An 18,911-nucleotide genomic window follows, 5' to 3' on the forward strand; every position below is an offset into this window, starting at 1 on the left:
AGAACCAACATTAGCGGTCTTGCCCAGGTTCCTTTTTTCCGATTCATCTTCCCTTCTCCCTTGCCCCCTACCATTTCCAGCCAGCACTTGCACATCGGTAAACAAGCCTGTGCTAGGGTACTCTTTACACTCATAATACCTTTTGTGAACGTTAAAGCGTGATCATGTGATACAAGATTTGTCAAAGAACCTAGACAGAGTACTACAGGCCTTATAAATCCAAGCCAAGCGGTGTGTTACGCCAGAGCTATTCAAGAAGCAACTGGAGTCATGTTGTTTGTTTCAAAATCATACCACAACACTGTCTTCAAACAACGTATGACCAAGTAAATTTTGACTGTGACTCAAATACGTCAGTTTGACGGGTTATAATATACCCCTGAAAATTTCTAAATAGCCGCAAGTATACGCTAGCAAAGAATGAAATGAAAGAATATTTCAATCATTCTTACTGTATTAAGATCGGTAAATCATTCTTATTTAGAAAATTATTTTTGCTGTGGATTCTCTATGAAGTGAACTTATTTTCAGCCGGCCAGGGTGGCCGAGCGGTTCTAGGCGCCACAGTCTGGAACCGCGCGACCGCTGAGGTCGCAGGTTCGAATCCTGCCTCGGGCATGGATGTGTGTGATGTCCTTAGGTTAGATAGGTTTAAGTAGTTCTAAGTTCTAGAGGACAGATGACCACAGCAGTTAAGTCCCATAGTGCTCAGAGCCATTTGAACCATTTTTTGTTATTTTCAAAGCCTTCATATTTTCCAGGATACGTGTTATTCATGTTGAGTGTGCAGCCTATTTCGTTCACTGTGTCTAACTACGGACGTATACGTGAGAGAAGAGCGACTAAAGAAGGCGATTAACTTACAGTTTTTTTTGTCTGGTGTGAAGAAAAGGCACCTCTGCCTGAATGAGCATTCTTGCTTCTGTATTAGTTGATTTTACAATTTAGGAAGTCTCCTAAGCGAAAATGGGGCACGTGTTGTAAACACACGGCTACACACTAAACATACGAGGCAGTCGCCCACTTTCAGTTGAAGAGTATGAATGCATTGTGTCTGCTCTTTCGGACATGGAGGGTGCTGGTACGTTCCTATGGGACCAAACGGCTGAGGTCATTGGTGCCTAGGGTTACACACTACTTAAACTAACTTATTGCTAAGGAAAACACACGCAACCATGATCCATGTCCGCGGGAGGACTCTAATCTCTGACGGCGGTGAGTACGGGGGAGGGAAAGCCTCGCCAACCATTACAAGACTATCATATCAGCTGCATCGGAATTTTACACACAGTCGGCGGCGACGAGTGAAAATGTGTGTGGGCTGGGACTCCAACACGGGATCTCCCTCTTACTAGGCCATTGCATTAACCCCGGCGCTAGCCGGGTACAGTGTTTATCGCAAAAGCCCTGACTATCTCGGCACTCTCCCCGCCGACCCACACTCCTACCTACCTCCACCTACCTCCACCTACCCACAGTCCGAGCCTATGTCCTCCATGCTCGATAATTTTAGATTCCCGAAGGTTGTTGAACGATATTGTGCATCCACACTGAAGGTACAGCATTCATGTCCGACAGAACAGACCACGCATTCATATAACTAATTCGCCTCGATGGGCAATAAATCCACCACCTTTAATTCGGATGCGTCGTTCGACCTCCTGAGGGAGTCCAAAATTAGCGAACATGCAGAACATGTAGGGTGTCGGTGGGTGGGAACGCCGGTCGTCTGGGGAGCGTGCAAGGAAAGGCCATGCATTTAAGACGAACATTTGAAACGTCCCCTTTGAAAAATTATACAAGACTGTGCTTAAGCTGACACACAATATTTTTGAAGCAACGCAATCTGACTTTCAATAATCCCTACTAAATTAGCCTATACGTTTCACAAATCACTTACCTCACAAAAATCTTCATTACTCAAACTACTGCAATACAGAGAGCACCACTACTGCCAGCTAAATGATAGATCAAACTACGGAAGGCACTAACTACTGATGGGGATAGTTAGCAAATGAAAGATTTTAATAGAGAACAAACAATGTATTTACCTTAATAGTCATAGTATATATATCAGTTCATGACATCCAGTCTTACAAATTTCGAAACTCCGCCATCTCTCTCCCCACATCCACCACTGCTGGCTGCTCACCTCTAACTGCGCAACGATACGCGCTGTTAACATCCAGGTGCCCAACAGTACAATTTCGAGTATTAAAACAATGCCAACCAGACACTGACTGCACACAGCACAGCCAGTGATTTTTCATACAGAGTGCTACGTGGCGTTACCAATATAAGAAACCTAAACAGCCTACTTACACATTGCATGCGAATAGCACTGCGGTTGACGCAGCTACCTAGTAAGCACGAGATCCGGGGTTCAGTCCTCCTCTCCATTTCTTTCTTCCCCCTCCACCTTCAATTTACGTAAGTTACAGGTGTGCCGGTTGTCGGCATATGCGATTAACATGGGACGATAACAATCCTCGACGTACTCATTAAATTAGATTATTAACATAACTCTTCAGGTTGGTAATTATGCCGCATTCTTCACCCTCGAGGCGCCATGGTCTATACAGGATCAAATTCTACGTCCGTGGGTCGTCGGTTGTGGTTCTCCAGAATTTAGCAACAATATTTAAATATTATTTCTATCTTGAACTTGTATCATTTTTTATTATTACCCTTAAGTTTAGTAACCCTTACTGAAGAAATCCAATTTTAGTCAGTTTTCTTGATTCTGGTATCACGAAAATTGTCGTTAGCTTCCTTGGTTTAGTCTGCAATTACATTTCACTTGGTACCTCTAAAAATCGTTCCCATTATTTTGCTATGAATGAAATCCGTTTTCTTATATTACTTTGCTTCCCTTCTTTGTATCTGAATGTCTTAACCGTTATTTCCTACTTCCTTCATTTCGCATCACGCTTTTTTAACTGCACCCAATATTAGTTCTTCAGCACAGTCTCATATCACCTTTTTTTCCGATTATTTCTGACTCTGCATTTCCAAATAATTTTTATTTCACCCAAATAATTTTTTGTGTGGGTTCGATGGCGATATAGTCAGTCTCGTCATCGTTGAGTGGTTGTACGAGGACATGGGATGACTTAGAGAGGATCACTATTTGGTGTGATGAATGGTAACTTTCTCCAAATGTGGAAAAAAGTAAGTTAATGCTATGATTAGGGAAAAGAATAAGATGCTCTGCTTGACAAGGTTAAGTTGATTGAATATTTAGGCGTAACGATGCAAAAAGATGTGAAATTAAAGAGCTTTTAAGGAAGGTAGAAGAGAACGGGAACGGTCGACTTCGGTTTAGGGGGAGAATTTTAGGAAAGTTTAGCTTTTTTACAAAGGACAACGCATAGAGAACCCTTGTACGACCCATTAAATATCACCGAGTGTTTGGTAACCCCGCCAGGTCTGATTGCAGGAAGACATCGAAACAATTCTCAGGCGAAATGCTACATTTGTTACCGACGGGTTCGATCAAGACGCGGGTGTTACGGAGATGCTTCGTGAACTCAAAGGCATAACTATTCTACTGTCACCACGTACATTTCGCGAGAGGCCCACGAAGACATGAGAAATTAAGGCCCATACGGATGCATACAGACAATCTACTTCCCTCGCTCCATTTGGAGTAGATTAAGAAGACGTGAATGGCACCATCCGCCGTACACCAAAAGGCGGCTCTAGGTGTCTATATGTTCGTAAATGTCGAGTCTGGGAGGAGGAGATTGTTCTTCGCAGTTTATTTTCTGTATGTTTAAATTCTGCGATTTTCAGCCCATGATTCGGTTCCAGTTGCCTCTGAAGTCCTTTGATGTTGTTTCCTGATTTTCGTGTCAAATCCCTTACAACTATCGGCAGTCCTAGTAGTCTTAACACAGCTCCGACGAAAACCGGTCGGCACCCTTTGAAGCTGGCGCGGTGCTCCGCCTGTAATTAGCAAACTTGAGGCTGCTGCCTGGGAGGAGAGACTGCTTTTGATGGTGGAGTCTGTGTTTTTAGTCCGCGTCACACAGCACTCTGCCGCACCGCCTGCTTGGATACCTAGGTAGGCAATCATTACAGCGGCCCCAAGGGCATCCAAAACCACGTCTACGTCTGATGTAAAGGCGCACTGCAAAGCCTCAGTTTCCAGTGCACGTGTTTCGTGCGGGTACGAATGGATTGTTTGGGCTACTATTCGATTCGGCTTTACAGCTGGTGCTGCAGCTGTCAAATTTTATTAGTTGTTTGTCTATTCGTCGAACAAAGGCAGAAAAAGAACATCCTGCTCTTATCTTATCTGCTTACACGCGTTCCTGAAAAGAGTTAAAATAAGTCACTGCTTAGTATTCGATAGATCTGAGGTGACACAGTGAGATACCTGTATTCTCTGTAAGTAAGAACGAGTCATGGAACACCGATCGTCTCTGGTGACTAGAAACCAATATTGTAAAGTAATCGAAACAGTTTTCTATAATATAACCGTCTTGTAAAATACACCAGCTAGCAGTAAGACTATAGCCACTCTAAACGCCTCTCCCAGTAGGGTATACTTGTGACATTAATTGTTAAACAATACCGGTATTGAGAGGTAGAATACGTCCTAGTATGGTTACATCCTCTCCGTTCCACTCACCTGTCCCAAGCCACTCTCTCTCGTTCCTTACGACGTTAGAAAGTAGCCACCACACAGTTCTTGAGAATGTCAGGCTGTCACACCAGAGCTTATTGTGGTACAGCAGGCTGCTAAAGAGAAGTGTCTCTCATCCTGAAACTTACCTATACATTTGAGGTTTCCAATGCATATGGTACACGCTCAGAAATGAAATCTTACGCCACACGGAATATGCTTCCTTAACCTGATTTACCACCGCAGTGTTCTCTAGTGGCATTTTTTAGCTATATTAACTTTAAACATGTTATACATATATACAGTGAATCGCCAAAGAAACTCGTAAAGGCATGCGTATGCAAATACAGAGATATGTAAACAGGCAGAAAACGGCGCTGTGGTCGTCAGCGCCCGTATAAGACAACAAGTGTATAGCATAGTTCATAGATCGGTTATTGCTTCTAAAATGGTAGGTTATCAAGATTTAATTAAGTTTGAACTGGCGTAAAGATTATGTCATTCAAAATTGATGTAGCACATCTGGGATGCCTTGCAACATGCTGTTCAGAGGAGACCTCCACCCACTTTGTACTCTTACGGATTTATGGACAGCCATGCGGGATCCATGGTGTCACTTCGCTCCAGCACTACTTCAGACATTAGTGGAGTCTATCCCATGTCGTGTTGCGGCAATACTGCGCGCTCGCAGGACCCCTACACGATGTTAGGCAAGTGTATCAGTTTCTTTGGCTTTTCAGTGTAAATGTCTTCTTGAAGTTGTAAAGATTATCCTAACGGATTTTCCTTTCTTCACATACAACTAAATCTCCTCCGTTAGCATTGCTTATTGTGACAGTTCCTGCTTTCAACATTATGCAAACGCTGCCCGTCTTTCACTGTGTCTATTAAAAAGCACATTTGCTCCATTATACACATGTTGACCATGTTCTTTCGTCCGTACTACATTGAACTGCGATGATGTAGCCACTGACAGGCCATAGCCTTATTTTTTCACTCACGTTTCCACGGAATCCAAAACTCACTCCTGAACGGAGGCCACCGGTATTTTTATGTAACATCAAATATTCCAGACCATACTTCTATCAAATTAATGAGAAGCTAAACCAGGCCTCTTAAAAAAAAAGGCAGTGCTAAAATTTTTTTCAAAAAGCGAACCACAGAGCACATATGCACCATTGTGCACATGTTGACCATGTTCTTTCGTCTATACTACATTTACTTCCCAGAACGCTTCTAGGAGCACGTTGTTGTATGCGCCCGTTTGTGCGACATCTACTCACTCATCATTATCCCTCAACATGGACACCAGACAGGAAAGGACAAAAACATTGCTCATGGAAAGGTAGTGTCTCCTACCCCATCGACATTGGAAGTCGCGAACATAAACAAAAAAGGATAGCAGCAGTAAATTCTGATGCGAGACAACGTAGCGTGTTAATACTTTAGCAATCTTAATCTTTTAATGCAACGATTATAGTTGCCGAAGAAAGGTTCATATATTTGCCAATTCTACTATGTACACAACTTACACTACTACTATAGCAAAGTTCATACACTCCTGGAAATGGAAAAAAGAACACATTGACACCGGTGTGTCAGACCCACCATACTTGCTCCGGACACTGCGAGAGGGCTGTACAAGCAATGATCACACGCACGGCACAGCGGACACACCAGGAACCGCGGTGTTGGCCGTCGAATGGCGCTAGCTGCGCAACATTTGTGCACCGCCGCCGTCAGTGTCAGCCAGTTTGCCGTGGCATACGGAGCTCCATCGCAGTCTTTAACACTGGTAGCATGCCGCGACAGCGTGGACGTGAACCGTATGTGCAGTTGACGGACTTTGAGCGAGGGCGTATAGTGGGCATGCGGGAGGCCAGGTGGACGTACCGCCGAATTGCTCAACACGTGGGGCGTGAGGTCTCCACAGTACATCGATGTTGTCGCCAGTCGTCGGCGGAAGGTGCACGTGCGCGTCGACCTGGGACCGGACCGCAGCGACGCACGGATGCATGCCAAGACCGTAGGATCCTACGCAGTGCCGTAAGGGACCGCACCGCAACTTCCCAGCAAATTAGGGACACTGTTGCTCCTGGGGTATCGGCGAGGACCATTTGCAACCGTCTCCATGAAACTGGGCTACGGTCCCGCACACCGTTAGGCCGTCTTCCGCTCACGCCCCAACATCGTGCAGCCCGCCTCCAGTGGTGTCGCGACAGGAGTGAATGGAGGGACGAATGGAGACGTGTCGTCTTCAGCGATGAGAGTCGCTTCTGCCTTGGTGCCAATGATGGTCGTATGCGTGTTTGGCGCCGTGTAGGTGAGCGCCACAATCAGGACTGCATACGACCGAGGCACACAGGGCCAACACCCGGCATCATGGTGTGGGGAGCGATCTCCTGCACTGGCCGTACACCTCTGGTGATCGTCGAGGGGACACTGAATAGTGCACGGTACATCCAAACCGTCATCGAACCCATCGTTCTACCATTCCTAGACCGGCAAGGGAACTTGCTGTTCCAACAGGACAATGCACGTCCACATGTATCCCGTGCCACCCAACGTGCTCTAGAAGGTGTAAGTCATCTACCCTGGCCAGCAAGATCTCCGGATCTGTCCCTCATTGAGCATGTTTGGGACTGGATGAAGCGTCATCTCATGCGGTCTGCACGTCCAGCACGAACGCTGGTCCAACTGAGGCGCCAGGTGGAAATGGCATGGTAAGCCGTTCCACAGGACTACATCCAGCATCTCTACGATCGTCTCCATGGGAGAATAGCAGCCTGCATTGCTGCGAAAGGTGGATATACACTGTACTAGTGCCAACATTGTGCATGCTCTGTTGCCTGTGTCTATGTGCCTGTGGTTCTGTCAGTGTGATCATGTGATGTATCTGACCCCTGGAATGTGTCAATAAAGTTTCCCCTTCCTGGGACAATGAATTCACGGTGTTCTTATTTCAATTTCCAGGAGTGTATATTTGCCCATTATACTATGTACACCACACAAATTGGGAGTGATAAAAAATTTTCAGAAAGCGAACCACAGATCTTCCCTGTCACAGCCCCCATCATCATAACCTACACCGTTGATAGAATATTACTGAAGTCTGTGTCTTCTATCTTTCCTCGCCATAAAGCTTATAACCACCGATAGATCATCTTATAGTTAATTATAACAAATCACAGCAACAGCGGCGTGTTTTATTAAGTATTCAGTGCTACGACGCCCACAAACGGCGTAAATTCATCGTGTAAAGATATCACACGCAAAGTACCATATACAATAAGCCTTGAACCACTGACATTTCGTGTCCTGTTATTTTATTAAAACAAATCGTATAAAAAGCCATGTTTCTTGAAGAGATTGTCAGTCTGCTGATGCTCGGTCTTTATTCACGGCACGTTAGTTATAACATAGAAACCAACAGACACGTACTTCAACTGCCGTCAACGTAATCAAATATGGCGTTACCTTTGTTCTGATTGTGTTGTAGAAAACCTCCTTGCATGTCATTGATCACGCTCCTCTCCACGATGCAAAAAGCTGACGTGTCAGATTTTGTATTTGACGCGTAGGAATGACCTGAAACGTGAAAATCTACTTCTGACGTCACAGAATTCGTTGAGCAGCACTTCCCCTTTTCGTTCTCTTTGATGTCCCGTGCGAGAACGGCTGTAGTGGGACTTTACGAAGAAGATCTGACCTACACGGAAGCCGGGGTACTGCTTGTGTCAGCAGCCATAGGTGACTGAGGACCTTTTCTTAAAAGCGAGCATACTGTGCCACTGAAAATGCTTTCACTGTATAAACTATTCAGAGAGTCTCTAGAGAAGTATTTAGAAATTTTATGGTCAGTATTCTGCCAAATTAGGTTATGAGGAAAGTTCCTCTATGAGGCAGGACAAATCAAAAGAGTTATCATTCCTAGAGGGACTGAACCAATTTCAGTACGATGCCATGGACCGCTGGGTCCTTTGCGAGCAGGGCTACTTTGAGGAGTAAAAGTGAAGTTTGACTATTGGAGAACAATTAAAACTTAACACCAAAGACGTGGTGATTTTTTTTCGTTCCTATTTTAATTTATTAGTACTTTAATATTCCTAGGTCGATTACAATATGTAACTAGACCGAAACAGGAGGAGAAGGGTGTGAAAAAATTTTCTTTTATGGGGTGACGTTTCGGAGAAGTTCCAAGAATGATAATGATTTCATTAGTCATCACTGTTGGCATCCCTGCCGTCGTCGCTGTCGTTATCCTCGTCAGTCATATACCATCTACTGATTCCAGACTTCTCCATCCTCTATTAGGTCGTCGTTTAGCGCTAAGCTAATAACCCAACGCAGAATGACCATTGCAGCAGTCAAATGAAAACTTAAAGACCCCCCTCCCCCCAAAATTGAACTATGGAATGGATCCATTCAAAAGGAATCAACACACACGTTAAGACACTTATCCCAATGGCAGACGAAACTGTCACTCCCGTTTCGTGTGAGTCGGTCGACCGCTGATGGATCCACAACCGCAGTCACTCTTGCATTTCTACGTCTGACTGATACCGACGTCCTTGTGTGTCTTTCTTCAAGTCGCCAAACATGTGAAAATCGCATGCTGAAAGATCCAATCTGCACGAAGAATATTTCAGTGCTTTTCAAGAATCCCTACGCTAGTATGACAACTGGTCGAACACACTAGACCATTCTGCCAACAACGACAGTCATAACCAAACAACTGCATGTACCTGTGATGTGCCTGGACTATGTCCTAAACTTTTAGGCTGCAGGTTTTAGTGTACTGCAAAGTGACTGGCTCCTCTCTTTTTTTCCTTGCGGTCAGCCAGTCACTTCCATCTGCTATATTGTTTTAGCTCTCTCTACAACTTTCTTCCTGTGTTGTCCATGTCTTACTGCTGGCGGCATGCTTCGTACCACGCTTTGGTGTGGGTAGGCACATATTTTTCCAAGCTTGTTACCTGTGTTTTACGTTCTGTTTTATCTTGCGGTTCTGAGTCTTTTCTTGACACCCGTCTCAATCTGTTACTGAGCGGGCGCTGAAGACCTTGCCGTCGTGTGCCCATCCATCCATCCGTCCATCCATCCATCCATCCATATGCCGTTTCCTACCACAGCGGTGAAAGTATCGAAACGTATCAATATTGAGATTAGCTGTCTCGTGGACTGTGTCCGGTTTTCATTTGACTATCTCTTATAATTAACGGTATTAAGACTACTTTCACCCACTTCGTCTTTCATTCAGACATTCGTTAGAACTAACTATTTTCTTTGCCCTGGGTAATTTTCTCCACCTAATTAAATGTTTGAAGGCCGCTAAGTCTTTTGACAGCATGGATTGGTAACATCACTTAAAATGGTGAATTGGACTGTTGATAACATTGTGTGAATGGCACATACCATCATCTTGTGAAATGCTGATCCTATCACTGAAACATCTGAAAAATCACATTGCAGAATCACACTTGCAAACATGGTAACAGCTTTCTAATTCCGTCCGTCCACGCTGGTTGTAAGTAATTAATTAATTTGAATATCTCACTCAATGAACACGGTTATCTCATAAACCTTGTTTAATACAGAGCGATTGCTGCATTGTCAATAATCAGACTATTAAATACCATGCCACATGCATTCGCTTTATTCTCTTGTAAATTTCATCAACGATAACTGAATGTCCAGTACAGTACAACAAGGGAACAAATATTCATCACAGTATTTATTTCTACTCGCGCTGAAGTCATTAATTATTCATCGCACGCGGTTTATTGGAGCAAGGGGTTCTCTGTCTCTTAAACGACAACGGGTCTGGAAGAACATTAGTGCACTATTTAGGATTAAATGCAGATTTAAAATTTCTAAATGAAGCCCATAATTAGTTAGCAACACGATATGCCTTGTTGGTTCAAAATAGCATTCAAATTATATTTCACGAGAGGCTTACTTTGTGGCTCACTATTAGACTGTGCAAGGTATTGGACGATTATTCTGACAAAAGGGTGCTTGTAATCCGCTGAACATAATCATTCACGGGCGAAAAGAAACAAAGTTAAAGTAATGGACGATGTTCAGCGTGGTTTCAGAACGGGAAAAGTGCAACAGGATCAACTCTGTCATTTTATATAGTGATAGAAGGCTGATTTACGAAACATAAGAATATCATCCTGGCATCTGTTGATCTCTAGATACCCTTCCACAGTGCACGGTGGAATAAGATGTTCTCTATCCTCAGAAGATTAGGGCTAAAGTACTGCGACAAACGAGTAACCTACATCATCTACGAAATCCAAGTGGGAGGAACAAATGTGGCAATTGAAGATAGACAAGTTCGTGTTAGGAGGGATGAAAGGCAAGGTTGCAGTATCATCATTGTTGTTCCACTTGTACACTGGGAAAGCGGTGAATGATATCATACAAAATGGTTCTCAGCACTATGGGACTTAACATCTGAGGTCATCAGCCCCCTAAACTTATCACTACTTAAACCTAACTAACCTAAGGACATCACATACATCTATGCCCGAGGCAGAATTCGAACCTACGATCGTAGCAGCAGCGTGGTTCCGGACTGAAGCGCCTAGAACCACTCGGCCACAACGGCCGGCTATAACCAACAAAATTTCAGAGGATGAATGAAGGTAGAAGGTATGAGAAAACAGACAACTACGGTAAGATTCGTAAGTGACACAGTCACGCTGTCAGGATGTAAGAGTGAGTTAGGCATGGTGGATGGAATCCACGTCGTACACAACATGAAATATGGCTTAATCAAGGCAGTGACGACGATGGAGAAAAAATAATGGTTTGTTTAATATCACACCGGTAAACAAAACACTAGTGGAAGGAAGCATGATCACATGGTATGGCCGAAACAACGAAGATCTCACAGCAGACTGCCAAAGCACAGCAAAGTTTTCTTCTGGAAAAGAACCCATAAGGTATCAGGTATCGCCATTGGAGAAGAGAAGTTTCTGAAAGTATACTCTTGGAGCACTGCTGTTGGGGGAGGAGATCAAACAGCAATGTCATCGGTCTCATCGGATGGATAAGGAAATCGACCGTGCAATTTAAAAGGAACCATCATGGCATTTGCCGGAAGCGATTTAGGGAAGTAACGGATAACCCAAATCAGGATGGCAGGACTAGGGTTAGAGCCGTCGTCCATCCGAATGCGAGTCCAGTGTGCTGTCTCGAGGAGACAGTGAAAGCATCTGAAAAGTGGTCCCATTGATGAATGATAAAAATGAAATAGAATCATAAATAACACAATTAGGATGTACTGGAAAGAATAGTGAGTAAAGAAATACTTATCCCAGAAAAGGCAAGTTTGTGAAACTAATGTTACGGCATCCACGTATAGGTAACATGATTCTGCAGAGAAAGGTAGAAGGGAAAAAATAGTATAGGCAAGGGAAAGGTCTGAAGAAGCAAAACTTCAAACGAGGTGTTGGATACAGCAATGGAGCTCTTCATCCAGGCCCAAAGGATGTCGACGGCGTCCGTGTGATCCTCCGCCGTGCGTCTTCGTGTAGGTACGGTATGAAGAAGTATGTGGTCTGCATACCATTTCCTCTAGCGTTTTTCGAACGGTGAAGACCTTGGAGCCGCTACTTCGCAATCAAGTAGCTCCTCAATTGACATCACAAGACCGAGTGCATCCCGTGCCAGTATGTCCACCGAGGAAAATTCCTTAACAGTACCGGAAATCGAACCCTGGTCTCCCGCGTGGCAGACATCTAGACGGATCATTCAGCTACTTACGTCGACTGCAGTGATGACGGTTTGCTTTATTTCTCATTTATTTGGTCTAGAAAATTTCTTAGCATGGTCTGAAATATACACATAGATTTTTGGTACTGTGGTAAGGTACACAATTTTGTAGTTGTACTTGCTGCTGCTGTTGCGTTCATTTCGAAGACTGCTTTGATGCACCTCTTCACAATAATCTGACTCCAACCTCCACACATTTGAACCAGTTTACTGTATCAATCGTTGTTGTTGTCGTGGGCCGGACGGGGTGGCCGACCGGTTGTAGGCGCTACAGTCTGGAACCGCTCTACCGCTACGGTCGCAGGTTCGAATTCTGCCTTGGGCATGGATGTGTGTGATGTCCTTGGGTTAATTAGGTTTAAGTAGTTCTAAGTTCTAGGGGACTGATCACCACAGATGTTAAGTCCCATAGTGCTCAGAGACATTTGAACCATTTTTTGTTGTCGTGGTCTTCAGTCTGAAGACTAGTTTCATGCATCTCTACATGCTACTCCATCAATCGGAAAACAGTTCATCTCTGAATAACTACTGAAACTTAAATCCATTCTGTATTCACAGTATTCATCTCTTTCTCTCCTTCTACAATTTTAACCCCCACCCCCCTATCTTTCCAGCAATAAATACCAAACTGATGACTTCCTGGTGGTTCATAATGTACCCTATCAGCCGATCCCTTCAGTTAGCGAAGCTTTGCCACATACTTTCACCACCAATCCTGTTCATCGCCTACTCATTGGTTATGCGAACTATGCACCATATCTTCAGCACTCTTCCGTATCGCAACATTTCTAACGCTTGTATTCTCTTTTTGTCTCAACTGCTTGTCATTTACGTTTCACTACAATTTTTACCCCACAATTGTCTCTTATTTACAAAATTAACTATTCCCTGACCATTCAGAATGTATTCTAAAATGTCACCTACATGGCTACACTGCAAATCACACTTAACTGTCTGGCAGAGAGTTCATCGAACAACCTTCACAATACATCTCTATTATTCCACCCTCGAACAAAGCGCGGGAAAAACTAACACCTGTATCTTCCCGTGCAACGTCTGATTTCCCTTATTATGATTATCTTTTCTCCTTATGTAGGTCAGCGTCAAAAATATATATTCTCTTTCGGAGGAGAAAGCTGGTGATACAAACTCCGTGAGAAGATACCGCCGAAAGGATAAACACCTTTGCTTCTATGGTTTCCACCCCAAATCCTGTATCATTCCCGTGAAAACATCTCCCTATCTATAATAGAAAACGTGCTGCCCTTCTTTGTAAGTTCTCGATATACTCCGTTAATCATATCTGTTAAAGGTCCCACACCGCGCTGCAGTACTCCAAAAGAAGATGGACAAGGCAGTCTCTTTAGTAGATCTTTTGTATCTTCTACGTGTTCTGCCATTAAAAAGCAGACTGGTTTGCATTCCGTACATCATCTTCTGTTGGTTATTTCCAAATTGTAATTTCTAGGGTTTTAGTTAAATTTAAAGCTTTTATTTTTGACTGATTTACCGTGTAACCCAAATTAATGCGACTTCTTTTAGCGTTCATACAGTTTTCATTATTTAGGGTCACTTGCTAATTTTCACATTATACAGATCTCTTATCTGAATCGTTTTGCAATTGGTTTTCATCTTCTTATGGACTATAGAAGAGAGCATCATCTGCAAAGAACGTAAGACGGTTGTTCTTATTGTCTCCTAAATCGTTTACATAGATAAAGAATAGCAGAGGGCCTATAACTCTACCTTGGCAACGCCAGAAATCTCTTCCGATTTATCCGATGACTTTCCGCCAACCAGTACGAACTGTGACTTCTCTCACAATAAATCACGAATACAGTCGCATAACTAAAACGTTATTTTACATTCGCGCAATGTGAATAGAAGCCCGTAGTGATGTACGGTGTTAAAAGCTTTCTGGAAATCTAGAAATATGAAACAATCTGAAATCCATTGTCGATAGCACTCAACAGTTCGTGTGAATAAACAGCTACTGATGTTATCTAAATCCACGTTGACTATGAGTCAGTAAACGTCCTCTTCGAGATAATTCTGTCGATCAAACCCTCCCTGTAGTCAAGTTGTGTCACACATTTTCTCTCCCATTACATCGATTCAGTACTCGATTAGCCTTTCAACCCACCAACTTTAGGTTTCAACTACTGTGCCAAATTTCCGATGCTCCTCTTCCTGTTTAAACTATTTTTTTCTTCTACGATTCACTTCCATAGAAGATTACACTGCAGACTAGTATCTTCAGAGGATGCTTCCTACCACTTAAATTTCTCTCGCCATCGGATAGCAATTACTCCTCTCCGTAGTCGAGTAACTAGAACCAAGCACAACTGTTTGCACCGTGCTCCTGTTAGTCGACCACGATATTATTGAACCTGGGAGAGAGGATGCTTCGGTCGGCTTATCGAGAGTCAGCGCGTAAACGGGGTCGATAGTAATTGCACAAGTGACCTGAAAGCATTGACATTTTGCTTAGTCAACACTATTTTTGTAATGTTTCCGATAACGACCTTGCAACAATACCGTCGTTGAGCAGTAGGACGTAAAGGCGCCGCGCCATTACCGGCCCTGTAGAGGGAAGCGCCCTCGGGCGCGTCGGCTCCTCCTGCCCGCATCCCGTCCCAGAACCAACCAGCGGCGCCTGCGCCTGATAAATGAGCCGCCCCACTGTGTTTCCGCCGGTCTGCCACTTGTTTTCCACGACTCGCGCCGTTTATAGCCTGTCCCCTTCCGCTATGCGTTTCCCTAAAAGCTCCCGCCCGAAATTCACTACCATCCAGTTCCTCCCCATTCCACGTGATCAGATTAATTCGTCTTCGTTTCTACTACACTCAAGTGTATTAAGTTTCAAGTGACTTAAGCTTATTCACTTTAACTCCTGGCAGTTCAGTAAAAATTTATCTTTTTTTTTATCCTATATCAACATGTTTCATCAGCAAATTAATACTTGTGATTTTCTCTTTCGGTATAGCTTACTGAGAAGCTGATAGCTTATGCAGTAGTTAGACGGTATCTAACATTTTCGCTTCTTGTAACACAACAACAAGCAAAAAGATTTAGACGAAGCACAGTCCCGTTTGGTATTGTCTCAGAGCTATCGGCTTAACTTTTGTGGACAAAGGCATAATTTCTTACCGAACACGTTGAAATTACCACTTGATGTATGTATGTATCCAGAATGAATTTTCAGTCTGCAGCGGAGTGTGTGATAATATGAAACATCCTGGCACATTATCACATGTATGATTAGTTCACATGAAAGACACATTCAGACTTTTTTTTCTTCCAGTGTTTCGAGGATTGTCAAGAAAGTAAGTTCCGGTCTGTCACGAAATATGGCACTATGAAAATTAAACATGAAACTTCCCGGCAGATTAAAACTGTGTGCCGGACACAGACTCGAACTCAGGCCCTTTGGCTTTCGCGGGCAGGTGCTCTACCAACTGAGCTTCCCAAGCACGACTCACGCCCCGTCTTCACAGCTTTAATTCCGCCAGTAACTCGTCTCCTACCTTCCAAACTTCACAGAAGCACTCCTGCGAACCTTGCAGAAATAGCACTCCTGGAAGAAAGGATATTGCGGAGACATGGCTTAGCCACAGCCTGGGGGATGTTTCTAGAATGAAGGACGGGGCGTGAGTCGTGCTTACGTAGCTCAGTTGGTAGAGCACCTGCCCGCGAAAGGCAAAGGTCCCGAGTTCGAGTCTCGGTCCGGCACGCAGTTTTAATCTGCCACGGAGTTTCATATCGGCGCACACTCCGCTGTAGAGTGAAAATTTCATTCTAAAATTAAACATGTTTTATTTTGCAACATTCAGCTACACCATCCAGCTACTTATTTACCTAGTCGCCGCTCAGACAAACTAATGTCATAGCCTTGTACCAACTTTCCAACCGAAGTTAGGCGCGTATGCTTTCCGCCACTTCCCTACGCTACTCTGCAGCTCATTTTCCCTGCCAAAATGGTGTCTTCATAGCCAGCGATTCATGTGAGCATAAATGAAAATCAGAGGGAGCCACGCATGGGCTGTTCGGTGGGTGATCGAACACTTCACATCGTAAACGCTGCTGGGGCGTTTTCATTGTCTCTGCACTACGCAGCCGAGAATGTTTGCCATGAAGAAGGAAATACCTAGCAGCTACGTTATGTGGCGTTGCATGAAATCAGGCGAAGTCTCCTGGCAGGAACACATACTTAGCGGGAGACACTATTTATCTACGCATGTTTACGTGATCATTGTGTGCTAAGAGCTGAAATGAGCGACTTGGTGCGGTCAACAGCCATACTAGAGACACTGCCCGACACACTTGCGGAAAGGTTCATGGGATTTTCAATGTGGTTTCCATTTCCCAACCGATCGAGTGTTACTCTCTAGGCACCCTTCGTATCATAAAAACATGATTTCTTCATCGTTTATTCAGAATGTCAGAAAGGTCGGGATCTACTCAAAGTCATTCTGCTGCGAATGTACTCAAAGATAGTCGTCGTAATCTATGTCGAGAAATAACGACTGAGGCAATTTTCATTCTGCCGGCCAGTAGTGCAATATTTTTAAGGCATCAGTCTTTTCACTGGTTGGCTGCGGGCTGCCACGAATTCCTCTCCTGTGCTAGCCTTTTCAGCTCAGCGTGGCGAGTGCACCCTACTCCCTCAATTATTTGTGGATGTATTCATATCTCTGTCTTCCTCTATAGCTTTTACCCTCTAAAGTTCCTTCTAGTACCGTAGAACCTATGCAGTGATATCTTACCAGATGTGCTGTCATGCTGTTCCTTCTTGTCAGTGTTTTCCATATCATCCTTTCGTCGCCGATTCTGCGGAGGAACACTTCCTTTCTTATTTTTTTGTTCCTCCAATTTTCAACATTATTCGGCAGTACGTCTCCGATGTTTCGATTCCTTTACGTCCCGGTTTCCCCACACTCCATGTTACACTACCGTAGAGTGCTGTATTCCATATGTACTACACTTTCAGAAATTTTTTCCTCAAATTAAGGCTTATGTAGGCTTCTCTTCGCCAGGAATGCACATTTTGCATTGCTAGTCCACTTTTTATGTCCTGTTTACTCCGTCCATCAAGGGTAATTTGGTTGCCTAGGTAGGAGAATACCGTAACTTCACCTACTTCGTGAGCACCAATGCTGATGTTAAGTTTCTCGCTATTACATTTCTGTTACTACCTTCGACTTTTTTTTTTCGATTTACTCTAATCCATATTCTGCACACAGTAGACTGTTCACTCGTTGCAACAGCTCCTGTAATTCTTCTTCACTTTCACTAAGAACATCAATGTCATCATCGAATTTTAGCATTGATAACGTTTTAAATTGTATGTTAATCAGACTTTGAACCTTTCTTTTTCTTAGCGTAATTCTTTATTTGAGGTATAGATTGAACACTACCGGCGAAAAACTATATCCTTGTCTTCCATCCTTATCGTTCCCGCTTGTACATATTGTATATTAACCGTCCCTCCTGATACCTTACCCCTATTTTTCTCAGATTTTCGCACATTTTGCACCTTGTTACATCGTCGAACGCTTTTCCCAAATCTTATGAACGTCTCTTGATCATGCTACGGTCGTGCTTCCATTATCAACCGCAACGAGAGAATTGACTATCTCGTGCCTTTACCTTTCCTACACCCAAATGATAGTCGTTTAAATCGTTGTCAATAATCTTTCCCATAACTTTGTGTACTATTCTTGTCAAAATTGAATGCATGAGCTGTTGAGGTGATTGTAGGGTAATCCTAGCACTTGCCAGGTCTTACAATCTTCGGATTTTTGTAGATAGTTTTTCTGAAAGTCAGGCGGTATATCGACAGACGCATACACTCTTTACACCAAAAAGAATAATCTTTTTGTTGCCACTTCCCCCAATGAATTTAAGACTTGTAATAGAATGTTAATATCCCTTCCACCATGTGTGATTTTAAGTCTTCGAAAGCTCTTCTGAATTATGATTCGAAATATGGATCCCCTATCTCTTCTATATCTACTCCTGTTTCTCTTCTGTCACATCATCAGACAAGTCTTCCCCCTCACTGAGGCCTTCAATGTACTCTTTCCACCTATAAGATCTATCCTCTCAATTTAACAGTAGAATTCGCATAGCGCTCTTCATGTTGCCACACTTCCCTTTACTTTCACCAAAGCATGTTCTGACATTTCTATATGCATTCTATAAGGAAGGATAACGTTCTACGAGCCGGCGCGTGGAACCTCAGAAGCTTGAACGTCGTAGGCAAGATAGAGAATTTGAAAAGAGAAATTCAAAGGCTCAATCTAGGCATGGGAAATGCAAAGGCTCAATCTAGATATAGTGGGAGTGAGTGAAGTGAAATGGAAAGAAGACAAAGATTTCTGGTCAGATGAATATAGGGTAATACCAACAACAGCAGAAAATGGTAACAGGAGTAGGATTCGTTATGCATAGAAAGGTAGGGCAATGAATGTGTTACTGTGAACAGTTCAGTGAT

This window comes from Schistocerca gregaria, chromosome 7 (assembly GCF_023897955.1).
Source record: "Schistocerca gregaria isolate iqSchGreg1 chromosome 7, iqSchGreg1.2, whole genome shotgun sequence".
NCBI classification, from domain to species: domain Eukaryota; kingdom Metazoa; phylum Arthropoda; class Insecta; order Orthoptera; family Acrididae; genus Schistocerca; species Schistocerca gregaria.